Source organism: Aulonocara stuartgranti, assembly GCF_965226115.1.
Source record: "Aulonocara stuartgranti genome assembly, chromosome: 12".
NCBI lineage: Eukaryota > Metazoa > Chordata > Actinopteri > Cichliformes > Cichlidae > Aulonocara > Aulonocara stuartgranti.
The window spans coordinates 32,657,781-32,671,426 of record NC_138948.1 but is presented as its reverse complement, the minus strand read 5'-3'; the positions used below and the strand labels follow the sequence as shown (position 1 = coordinate 32,671,426).

Genomic DNA, 13,646 nt, shown 5'->3' with positions numbered 1-13,646 from the left:
GTGTGTGTGTGTGTGTGTGTGTGTGTGTGTGTGTGTGTGTGTGTTAAGTAGCAGCAGGTAGCTTTTTGACTGCAGTAAGTAGTCGTTAAAGGGCATACTCTTTTTCAAGATTACACACATGCCTAAATATGAGCAATATTTTAAAGGTACATTTTTATTGAGATTTAGAAGCAGGGCTTGCTTTATCCCTTTGAAGTGACTTGATTTCTTAAAGAAACTAGTTGTTAAGATGTTGTTAATACAGCTTTATTAGGAAACCTGCCTAATTTTTTCTAATTTTGTTCGATTACACACAGTTATCCATGGCATTGCTGTTGTTACAAAAGATAAAAACATGCGTGTTTAAGGTGATTTATGATTCTGACTTGACCACCATATGTGTCGGTGCCTGAAGTTTTTGCAATGGTGATAGTTTATAATTTGGGCCTAAATAAGCAGTTTTCCAAGAACAACATCCACCCACAGGTGGGGAACGTTTTTGCTAGATGTTATTGGATTAGCCCTGGACTGAAGCTGGACTGGTTGAGGTCCCCCTGGATGTTGTAGCTGTGTAGCAAATTAAAGTGAAACGCTCTGGATTAGAGAGGTGGTGAAAAAAAAAAGACAAGGAGGAGGTGGTGGACTTTCTAACTGTTCTGCTTTTAGCAAAGTGACATTGAAGTTGGCTTTGTGTATTTCTTCATAAGATACACACCAATGGTATAAGCGAATGGGCTAGTTTTCTTGCAGTATTATTGTGACGACAGGTCTGACTTTCGATGTTATTCAGAAGTTTAAGTTATTCAACAGAAGTTTTGAGGTTTAGTCAAGCATTTAGTGATGATGTTTGAAAATGTTCAGTTATCTTCTTCTACGTCTTGACTTTGTACACACTTTCTTTTCATCGCTGTAGCCAGGGTGATACTACAATTTTAATTATAATTTATTTGTCACTATTAACAGGATACATAACACAGGCTTTTAAGGTTTCTGTCATTAAATTACTTCTTAAATTCCTTGCTTGATCTAAGTGTCTCATCTAATTATAGACCATATTGCAACCATCTTATTTCAAAAAATTATCCACTTCCTCTGTTTTAAGATAAATAAAACGTTCCTTTTTTATAAAGCCTATAGTTAGCAATAAAAATAAACCTTAATTAAAATCAAATTGAATTGGATTAAACTGAATTTTTGCTTCCTTGTATGTTTTTGTTCCAAGAAAAAAAATGGAAAACTGCCTATTTCACCTGTTATGTAAAAGTGAGCCTTTAGAAGAGTAACACTTGCCCTCAGTCTCAAATTATCGAATCTCCGATAAATTTGGAGCAAAAACAGTCTTTACTTGTTAATGTGTTAAGTGAATTTCAGTCTGGCATTAGAACGGGGCACAGTACAATTACTACTGCTTCAGAAATGATCTTGTGGATTGAACTGTAGACAGTAATTTGGGCTGCCAAAAAGGGCATCTAAGAACTAAGTCATGTTTTGCTTGGGGATCAAATACTTATTTCTCACAATGATAGGTGAATCAATTTGTAACTTTTATGTAATGTGTTTCTTCTGGATTTTTGGTTGATGTTCTGTCTTTCTAAATTGAAATGAAACAACCATTAAAAATAGAGACTGTTTTTCATTTCATTGGAAGTGAAACTTACAAATTGGCAACTTACAAATTCAGCAGGGGATCAAATAATTGGTCCCTCCACTATGTATGTGTTACCTTATGACTGACTGCTAAACTGTCTTGGGTATATCCTCAATTTTTTTTTTCTAAATTTGATCCTAAAGTATGTGAGAGTTTAAAGCTATATTGATGAGCTGTATCCACTGTTATACAGTTAAAAGGTTATTGCCGTGCCATTGCCAGACTTGTTTAATTTCCCCCAGGGATCAATAAAGTATTCTGATTCTGATTCTGATTCTGATTGCCATGCCACTTCTGCTAGTCTAGTTTCCTTTGTGCTTCGTTGTGATAAACATAACAATATTAGCACAATCTGTTGGCATATTTTGTGCTATCACACATGCAGATCGCATCTTGGAAGCACATGGTGTTTACAGCAGTGTCAATTCATGGCCTCCTGTTATTGCATAATCATCTAGTTAGGTCACGCATTACATGTTGTGTCTGTCTGTGCTCGTTATAAAATGAAGTGCCATAAATAAGACTTCTTCCATGCATGAGACCTCAGCTATATTGTCATGAATTGCTGTGTGAAGCAGGCAGGATAGGACAGAAATGCAGACTCACACTCAGAACAGCTTTATTGCTGGACGCCAGGAATACAAAACTTATTAAACTGGGAATACACATGAACTACACAGGCAGGCAGAGCACACAGCGGGGAAATGAGGGAGATCACGACACAGGACAGAGGGAGACGCAGACATAAATACACACCAGGGCAAACGAGGGAACAAACTACTGGAGGGGACCCAGCCGAACGTGATCTAACTAACGAGACACGGGGACACAAAACTGAACATGATGCACACCAGACAGAAGACTATCAAAGTAAACCAGGAATCACTAAGACAGAGACCAAGTCACACAACTTGACACGGGAGCTGGGAGGAAAGAAAATTCAGGGAGATGAGACGGACCAGGGAGATAACGGGAGGAGACAACGAGGGGGACACGGAAACAGTTAAGGGAGACGAGACACAGAGAGAGAGCGAGGGAGTGCACATAGTCAAACAGGGTACATTTCATCCTTCTTTTGTCTTTTTTTGTTGTTACTTATTAGCTTTCTTTTGTTGGCCACTTTGAAGATCACTTTGTGTCTAAATATGTTTGAAGTGTTCACAGTATTCTTTTATCTTTTCTGCAGATTTTGATGTGCTGTAATGCAGTTAAAGTTTTGCCCTGTTTTATATTTGTTTCCCACGTCAGAGCTTTTTGTCACAGATAAGTCTTCTTACAGATAAGTCGTAACGAGAAACAGTGGAAGGCTTGGTTTGACAAGGAGGCCCCAGAGGAGGAAGTAGTCCCAAACTCCTATGACCAGTCTCTTGACTGTTTTAGACGGCTGCTCCTCATACGCTGCTGGTGTCCTGACAGGACCATCGCACAAGTAAGGAGAGACATGTTTATGCATGGCTATAGAGGACAGATACAATGATTAAATTCAGTTTTCTTTATATAATGCCAATTCAAAACAAAAAGTTCCTTGGAACATTAATATTGTAATAACTGTTATAAGTTCCCCTGTGAACAAGCCTTTGGTGACGGTGCTCCAGAATTAATGATCGGGTCCTTGGCAGAAGCTGGTTTAGGTTCAGAAAGGGAGGCCATCTACTGCGACTGGTGAGGGGTAAAGAGGAGAGAGAAAAGGAGAACATAGAGAGACCAAGGACAAAACATAAACTACAGGAGTGAGAAGGGAAATATTAACAGTATGAATATCGCAGTGTAAACTTTAAAAGCATCAGAAGAGTCTAACCAGCCTATAGCAGCATAGGATGGCTAAGGGTCACCCAATCCATTTTCTTTAATTAGAAAGCCAAACATTGGTTGTCTGGTCTGTTTTTTGGTCATGCTTTTGCCTACTTTATAATATACAACACAACAAGTAGAACAGGCAATGTAAATCTACTTTTCTCATTTCTATCATAGTGCATTTTCAATAGTATACTGTAGACTGCAATTAAAATTAATAATTACCACTAAAGAAAGAGAAAAGGCTTAAAGTTGCTAATCTGAGAGTTAATGGCTTAAAGCTTGGGAAGCGATACCTCCTGACTTAAAAATACAGCTACATAAATGAGACACGGACCACAAAACAAGAATGTATAATCTCTTAATCTTCACTGAAAGCTGCTTGGTCAAAGCTCTTCTTGAGATAAGAAGCAGCTTGTGTAACTTGTTGTTATACAGCTTTCACCCTCCAGCCTGCTGTGCCTGAATATTTACAGTGGCTAAAAGATATTCAGTTTTACTGATGGATAACTTTCTGGCCCACTGAAGACAAGCCTGGAGTCCAATTTATTTAGTTAAACTCACAGTCCAGTCCACAGTTGCCCTAGCCTTAAGGGTAAAAAGAGTTAGCCAGTAAAGAAAATGCTTTGAAGAATTATCTCAGTTCTCAGCTTTCTAGAAAGTAAATTTATTCCAATATATACTATTGGACTACTTTGCTCAACTCTTTGCATTACAAAGCATTTAAAAAATTACATCTGCTTTGCATCATATTCTTTCCTTTAGGCCCGTAAATACATAATGGACGCAGTAGGGGAGAAATACACTGAAGGGGTGATTCTTGATTTAGAGAAGATGTGGGAGGAGTCGGACCCACGAACACCTCTCATCTGCTTCCTTTCAATGGGCTCAGATCCAACTGACTCCATTATAGCACTCGGGAAGAAGCTGAAAATCGAGACCCGTTATGTATCCATGGGTCAAGGACAAGAGGTCCACGCACGCAAGCTTCTGCAGCAAACTATGGCTAATGTGAGTGGTGAGATATTACTGCTGTTTTAGCAATACAGATGTTCTGTCTCTAAAAATGTGGTTTGGAATTTATAGAAATTATTTAGGGTTTTCTTGAACTCCTCATTTATAGTCTTCGTCATGGATGATAGGCATACTACTGTGTTTGTCCCCAGGGTGGCTGGGCCTTACTCCAGAATTGCCACCTGGGTTTGGACTTCATGGATGAGCTCATGGACACTGTGACAGAGACAGACTTTGTCAACAACAGCTTCCGCCTTTGGATGACCACTGAGGTCCACAGACACTTTCCCATCACACTTCTCCAGATGTCCATCAAGTTCACCAATGAACCACCACAGGGCCTCAAGGCAGGGCTTAAGAGGACATATGGCGGTAGGTTTGGCTCACTTAAGCTCACATTAAAGAAGTCCAGAAATACTAGCCAGTTTAATAGATCCAATTTATCTATGTGATAAAGAAAGAGGACCTAAGAGAATGAAATATATTCCAATATTGATGTGTACATTTGGAGATGCAGATATACAAAACACCTCTACTTCGTGATATCCATGATAGGAATAAGTAAGTGAATAAAAAGATGGAAATGTGGGAGAAACACCTGTTTGATGCTATATTTATTGTATTCCGGATTTTGTTTTTTACCCATGTTACCCAAGGTTAGTAAAATTTTAAACAAGTCTGAGTTATCTAGTCTGTGTTTTGGTCCAAAACAAGGGTGAAGAAAGAAAAGAATCTTTAAAATGTAGAAACCAGCTGTCTTTTCCTGGCTCAGATGACATGGTTCCTGGAGGGGAATTGAGATCGTATCTACAGCTTGAATTTTTTTTTATTTTTTTTATAGAAAACAAGCAGAAAAAAAAAACAAAGCAACATACTAAACACAACACCATCGCATTAATCTAGCTAAGTGTAAACAGCAGTAAATACTAAATATTCAATGTTGTTGTGCAGCATGCAGGACAGATGTGCGTCGAAGTAGCAGCCAAGAAAGGTGTAATTTGGGTCTACGAGCAGTGAACACCCGTGTGCATACCTGTGTGGATCCGCGCGCTTGCATTCCAAAGGTTTCTCCATGTAATGATCTGCTAGGGAATTCTGATTTCGATTAGTAATTGCAGTTTGGTATTATATCAGAAAGAAGGTATTATTTTGACTGACATATTCAGTTCACTATCTTTTCTCCCACATTTACGCAACAAATCCTAACTGTTCGCTAAAAAGGAAATCTGTGTGTGCATGTTTGTGCAATGCTTGGTTTTAGAAGTAACTGACTTTATTCAGTTATGGATTATTTCAATACATTTCTGTAGATGTTACACTTAGCCTCCTTTTGGGCATGCAGTACATCTTTTTGACCTGCATGTCCCTGACCAGGTATAAACCAGGACCTTTTGGATGTCAGTAACATGGCGCAGTGGAGGCCGATGCTGTATGCAGTAGCCTTTCTTCACAGCACAGTTCAGGAGAGAAGGAAATATGGCCCCCTGGGATGGAATATTCCCTATGAGTTCAACCAGGCTGATTTTAATGCCACTGTCCAGTTTGTTCAAAACCATCTTGATGACATGGATATTAAGAAGGTAGGTAGAGTAATGCTTATTATTCTGTGTGATTAGGACTCTTGACCATAAAAAAATGTTAAAAGGGTTGAGATTTAAAGAAAGGATATTGTAAATACTTATCAACAACAGCCATCTGCTGGGAGTTTTAGAGCTTTCTGACTGTGTATGTATTCAGTCTGCTCACAAATTATATTGCACATTCATGAACAATTTTTTTGTCATCCTTTATCACTGTTTTATCATCTCCTTAGGGTGTGTCCTGGAACACAGTTCGATACATGATTGGAGAGATTCAATACGGTGGTCGTGTGACCGACGACTATGACAAGCGCCTCCTCAACACCTTTGCCAAGGTGTGGTTCAGTGAGGAAATGTTTGGACCTGCATTTAGCTTCTACAAGGGCTACAGCATCCCAAAGTGCTCCAGTGTTGACCAGTATCTAACATACATTCAGGTCAGTCTCTAAAAATAAGACATTTCTTAGTGCAACGTGTCTGCCAGAACTCCCACTGTGTCAGTGACTGAAAATTCATCTGTTTCCAGACTATTTCTCTTTTTTTCTCACTCAAAGTTAAGTTCTGTGATATACAGTGTTGGGTAAGTTACTTTAAATGAGTAACTTAGTTACATTACTAGTTACTTCTATCAAAAGTAACTCAGTTACTTCAAGTTACTCGTTACTTTCAGAGTAACTAGTTACTAGGGAAAGTAACTTTGGTTTTACTCAGAATTCTCTTGTTAATGTGTTGCTTCCGTAACTGGATACCCAGCAAGATTCTTCTTCTAGCTTGCTTACTTACCACAAGTGCACTGTGCCACCTACCAATAGAAAGGAAAAAATAATGTGCACATTTCCACGAGAGAAATCCCACGCCTGATTCTATCCTAGCCTGCTTTTTACATCCAACACAAAAACTGCAGTCGTGGTGCTTTCGATTGTACTCAGAACTCGGAAATTCTGCCTTCTGAATAGGAAGATGTAGGTAACACCAGACTGCAGATGAGCTGCATACAGGGCTGGACTGGGACAAAAAAATCGTCCCGGGCATTTTGACTAGAGACCGGCCCACCATTATAGGAAAAATCATAAAGCCTTTGAATGAAAATAAATACTGTTGTGACAGTGATGTACACTGTTCTGATGGTATATATGCATCAATCTATCAATTGTTTGTTGTAAGACTCAGATAATTATTTTTTTAAAAGTGAGACATTTTAAATGAGAATAAGAAAGTATTTCCTTGTGCCCCCCTTTCCCTTTTAATTCCCTACATGGACCCCTGGCAACACTTTGCTAGACCCGCCCCTGCACAGTTACCAGCTGTCAGCTGCTTAGAAAAGGATCCTGGTGTTATTTATCTCTCAGAAACAGTTCATAACTTCCCTTCAACTCATTCATGTTAACTAAAAGGTAAACCTGTTTCTCCATCACAGCTCTGATGATTCAGTAAGGACATCTCCTGGTTTCATCTTCATGTTTCCCACTCACCACATCTCCAAACCGACATCATGACCAGCAGCTTTACAGCTGTGGCTCCAGCAAACATCAGCTGATACTAGAAATTAATATTAAATAAATTCTAACAACAGCTGATCAAGCTTAAAAGTGCTGCTGTTGTTTACCGCGACATCCGTTGGTTTCCTCTTTCTGCCGCAAAGTGGGCGATAAATAAACAAGAGAGAAAAGCCGATCAGCTGATCATTGATCAGTTTCATGATTGAAGTAGAAACAGGAGAGGGAGGGTGAGAGGATGAGAGAAGAAGAGGCAGCTGTGCAGCGTAAACACAGAATAACTCCAGCTTTGTGTCTTTTTCATTGTAGCTGAAGTCCGGGACAAACTGTTCCTTTTCACCTCAATAAGAAACGCGTAATATTTTCTCTGAATACCAGACGATTCTGTTTTTTACGGGACGGTTGGCAACTCTAATAATTAACCTTATGAACAAAATAAAGTTCAACATCAGTAACATAGCACCCACCCAGCTGTATAGAAACTCCGTCATGCTAGCTAGCACGCAGTACAAAAAAGTCAGCATAACGAAAATAAACTCCACCTAAACTTGGTTCATATCTGACCCAGATGGACTGCAGGTTATAACTTCTTACCTGAAGTTCAGTTCACCTGACACTGGGACCGGCGACCGCTTCGGGTCTCTCCTCTTGCCTCCCTTTCTCTCATCCACCTGCTGGCTTCCACCACTTGCTAATGTTATTGAATCTGTGGAAGCTCCGCGATAGCCACCACACGAAGTAACGAATAACGAGCCTATCTAAATCCCAGTAACGAGTAACGCGTTCCTGGTTTTGGCATAATAACTAGTTACCGTGCTCGTTACCACAATAATAACGTAGTTACTGTAATGCGTTACTTAATAACGCGTTAGTCCCAACACTGGTGATATATTTATTGTTTAGCGGGGTGTCATTTATTTATTTATTTATTTGTTGTTGCTTTCTTGTGATGTGCTCTTGTTACATCCAAAATGCACTCTATGTGAGATTTCACAGATTATATATATGAGTTATTAGTGTGCTTAACTTGTAGGTGTGTGTGTGTCTAGGGGCAGTTCCTGAGCTTGTTTCATTAAAGGTAGTTTCATTATGACGGATGCTTATGGCTGTCAGGCTCAGCAGGCCCATTGTATTTGTGCTGCTTCTTAAACTGAGAATGACAACACAGCCTTAGAAAACTCATGCACAAACCTATACATATGCATTCAACGGCATGCACATATAGCACATTAAATCTGTAAATGTTGGGCAATTTCAATTTTTTTTACATATTTTACTTCTGTATGCTGCCAAGACTTGATGTTAAATGAAAGTTTCCACTCGTAGCTTTTATTAAAGATGTTAAACAGAAGTCTTGCATCATCTGTTCATGAATTGAAGCCCTTTTAGTACCCAGTTATGAATTGGACAAAGTTGCATAAGGATTGTTTTTAGTATTTGGATGAAAATTATTTACATGAAGTCCAGAACCCATAGTCATCATCAAATGCCTTGCTGAAGAATTAAAAGAACACAGCAAGGGATGCAGGCCATTCTGTCTAGTATAAGCTATCTCTGTTTTTCTGTCACCATCCATTTTTCTTTCCGTATTAGCCACCATCCTGATGTTTTACCCTGTCTGAAAACAGAATCCATCACGACTGAAGAAAGTATGATACATCAATAACCACTTGCTGAAGTTGCTGAACAAGCAAAAAACAAACTTGCAGAAATGTGGTTATCTACTGGTACTGTCACACATTTTGAAGTGTTCTAGTTCAGCAGATAAAAGAATTGAGGTGAAACCTGTGAAATTGAAACATTCTCTGTTTAGAAGGGCAAATGTATATCTGCTAAATCATGCTGTAAACTGGGTTAAGAACTGTCCCAAATATAAAACAAAGCAAGACAAAACATTTGTCATCAGCTGGTTTTGTCTAACTGATCATATTTAAGTATTATACAGTACTTAAAAACAACACAACGCTGTCACGCTGATGGTAAAAACACAGGCCTTTAACACAGTGCCGCTGTGCCACTTTATTTTTTAACAAAACACTACGCTTTATGTATAAAGAACTGCCTATTCTACTACTTATTGAAGAAAAAGAATCCACAAAAGATTATTTTTACTTTCTTTTATTTGTTCCAGATAAATTATAAATTATTTTTTAAAAAGCAATGAAATGCATCAGATGTCTCCCATGCTTTCTTTTCTGCTGTAATTTTTTTTTTTTTGAACATAAATTGGTCTATTGAAAATAAAATGTAGTAAGAACCACTACATTTTTTCAATAGGCCAATTTATGTTTAAGAAAACCCCAACAATCAAATGATCCCATCTGAGCAAGCACTGGGCGACGGTGGGAAGGAAAAACTCCTTTGTCTTAAAAAGAAGAAACCTTCGACAGAACCAGGCTCAGATGGTGCGGCTTCTGTCAAGACCGGTTGGGGGTTAGGTAGTTAAAAAACTACTCTAACGGTACAGCACTACAGCTTTTTGGTGGAAATGGGTGGAAGGATGGGTGTTACACCTCGTTTCATTGGAGGTCTTACAGGTGGTCGGGGTGTAGATTCAGCTTTTTTACAAATAGGTGGCAGAGGGACAGGACTAGGTCGTGGAATTATAACTAGTTGGGTGGGAATAGGTTGTCTGTGAAGGTTCTCAGTCATGGGAATAGGTTGCTTTCCACTTCTGGATATAGGTGGAACACACATCCTACGAAAAGGTGGTAGGTTGTCGGTCGAGAAAGTTTCCTTTTTCGTTGGTTGTGTGACTTGAGGAGCGGGTGTCAACTTTGTCTTTTTCGGTCTAATGGGTGGCAGTGGAGTCCGCTGTAACTGTTGTTCGTCAGATGCATCTTCCCTGCCTACGTAAATGTATTTATGTTCCTCAAAAAGGGCAATGTCTTTTTCAACTTGACTCATTGCCTCTTCGAGAAACATTTTGTAATTGTATTTTTTGTGCTGTGAAGGGGAGATAGTAAAAGGGAGGGATTGATATTCAAAGTTTAGCTCATTAAACCTCCTCTTTAGGCCCTGGAGAATGTTTTGTTTCTCCTGTTCGGCCAGTGGTTTAACTGTTTCCTGTTGTTTTGTTAACCAGGCATCATTGTCCTGCTTAGCCTTTTCTTTCTCTGCCTTTCTTCTACGCAGGTAGCCTGGAACGATTCTGTAATCGTTTTTCTGTAAATAAAAGGGGACAAGTCCAGATTTCTCAAGGAGCTGCTTGTCCCCTTTGCGTGTATCCACACAAGCAGGTTGAGCCATGACTTTCTTCATGCCTGTGTGTTCTGGTTTTTTCCTGAATGTGTGTTCAGGTTTTTCGCCTTCTGGCCTCTGTGGGCACATTTCGCGATGAGATGGGGCCTTAACTGTTCTTGGCACCATGGTCCTGTGTTCATTTTTATATTTATTTTCTAATACAATTGCTTCCCTGTATTTAGAAATATACATTTTAGGTTTGGGTGGAGGAAGAGTACTCTACTTTGGGAGAAGGTTATAAGCGCTTTCATCTGAAAACACAATTCAATCGCTAGCTTAAATTCACCTGCAAGGGAATTCTACAACTGTGTGTCGAGGCACCCCTATTTATAGATTTTTATGGCCTGGCATGTGACATCATGGTGGCCTGGCATGTGACATCATAGTGGCCTGGCATGTGACATCATGGTAGCCTGTCTTTGTTCTGTCATTTAAGCCCCACCCCCCTGGTTACTGTTGCTATTGTAACTATTATATTATGAATGCTGGTAGCTAGCATTCCACACACACACATACACTTTTTGCCAAGGTTCCAGCTGCAGTCACCAAGACATGTAAATGTATTTAGTAACCCTCTGGGGTCCAGAGTATAATTGGCCGTTTTTGACTACTTTAGATTTTACCTCTATATTTCACCTTTAAAAAAATCTTCTTCTTTTTTTTTTTGGCACAACCTCAAATATCTGAAATTTGAGTTAATTTTTCATTTATACTATATTTGCACAATAGATCTAAATTCAGACAAAAAAAATTCAAAATCCGAGTAGAAAATACTTGTCATTTTTACTGTAAAAGCCACAAACATGTTTAAGGAATTGTTTTCATAACTTGAAATGCGAATAGAAGTTGTACATTTGTAAAAATTATGCACAAGTTTTGCAAACAACTTTATCTTCAGTATAATATATGCAGGTTTTCTTCCTGAATACTATCGTTGTTTATATTTACTGCGGGAAGAAACGGTTTTTATAAGGAAAAACACTAGAAAGCACTCAGTCCCCCTCCCAACTCCCCCAGCCTTTCCTATTGGTGAAAAAATATACCATGTGGACCAATCAAAAAATGATAGGGCAACATAGCATTTAGTTGTTTACGAAGGCGGGCAGGTGTATACATATAGTTTGAGTCTGACGGCTCTTTGTTTGCTTCTCATCTGTAAACTCTGCATACTCTCTCATGTGATTCAGTTTGTTTTGAAAAGTCTCAACAGGATCTTGAGCTTTATTGTGAAAGGTTTACGTGGAAAACAAACAAGCGTACAGCGGAACCACGCGATGGTTTTACCGTCATTGTTGCTAACGAAAACACATAAAAACAGGCACTTGCCCGCCCATAGTGTGGTTATATTAAATATAAGAGAAAGAGAGAACTTTAAGAAATTAATATAGCCACTAAGGTGACCGTCAAAACGATGAAAAATACTGCTGTAAACAGTTTATTTTACGACATCACGAAACAAACGATAGCGTAATAGGAAACGATAGACATTTTTATATCGTCATTTGATATATATCGTTATATCGAACAGACCTAACATACACTCTTATATTTGTACATATATTTATTCTTATAATTCTCAGATTTACCCATTCGTATAATATACGAATGGGTAATATGTAGAAGATATATTATATCTTCTACACGTTCTGTCTCGTCACGTGTGTGTTTATATTTAAATCATGTATGTTGATTATTTAAATATGCTTTTTCATTCATTTTTAAAAAATGTCAACAGCTGTCGTTTACAGATTCATTGTTTACTATATGCTATATATATATATGAACATGAACAAAACTGAAAACACTGGGTCACCGACCCAGGAACCCTGACAATATGTATTTTACCTGGTTAATGTGTGTGGCGGGGCGTGGTCTGCAGCGCCGCTGCAGGGGAGGCGGACGCACCTGAGCGGCACCCGCGATCACGCCTCGGCGCCTTAACGTCTGTGCTCTCTATGCTGTTGTGTTGGTATGTGTCGGGCTGTGAGCTTTAACACCGGCTGTATGCATACAGCAACCGTGTGTGAAAAGTGGTCAATAAAGAGAAGCTGTAAAGCGTGTTCATGGAAACATCGTTGGGTCTGCCGTGATATGTTTACAATGGGACTTCTGCTCCTGAATCTCTGCGCACAGCGTCTGCAAATCGGGGCTGTATGAAGTCACTTTCATCTTTACGCAGGACTGTAAGCTGTCATCTGTGAGGCGTGAGCGGTGTTTGTTTTTAACATAGTTCACGGTGGAGCTGCTGACATAATGTGGATCCGAAGATTGATAATTAGCCTACCTGGGGTTGAAAGTCTCGATAAATGCACGGCGTTTCGGCGGGTATATCGGCTTCCGCAAGTGTGACGCTTATTTTGAGCGTTCAAAAACTAATAGAATATAATTTTATATTTATATTTCATTTCAATATCACAGTAATCTTCCAATTTAGAACTACAAGTTAAAAAAGAACTAACATAAATAAAATACACTTCAGCTAATTACTTAAAAAAATAATTTATTTTCCCAAACCACGCAGAGCCGCACTAAAAGGACTAAAGAGCCGCAGGTTGCTGACCCCTGCACTAACCTATTCAGCTGCTTGTGAATGCAAATATCTAATCAGCCAATCACATGCCAGAAAAAAAAAAGGGTGATTTAAGTGACTTTGAAGGCAGCATTGCTGTTGGTGACAGATGGGCTGTTTTACGTTTTTCAGACACTCCTGATCTTCTCAAATTTTCTCAGGAATTTACAGAGAACAGTCCAAACTGAAAAGCGAAATAAACATTTCCCTGGGTAAAAATGCCTTGTTGATTGCAGAAGTCAGAGGGGCGTGGCCATGCTGAAGGCAAGAGGAATTCTAAGCCAGTTTCTCAACCCAGCCCATCTGATATCAGTAACCACAAC

The 13,646-nt window shown here is 39.1% G+C and overlaps 1 protein-coding gene across 1 annotated transcript in view; it reads right to left on the bottom strand.

Annotated features, from left to right (window-relative positions):
- Positions 1-13,646, bottom strand: part of LOC309718791 (dynein axonemal heavy chain 5-like) — a gene marked incomplete at its 5' end in the record, with an annotated part of 128,249 nt that overhangs the window by 29,446 nt on the left and 85,157 nt on the right.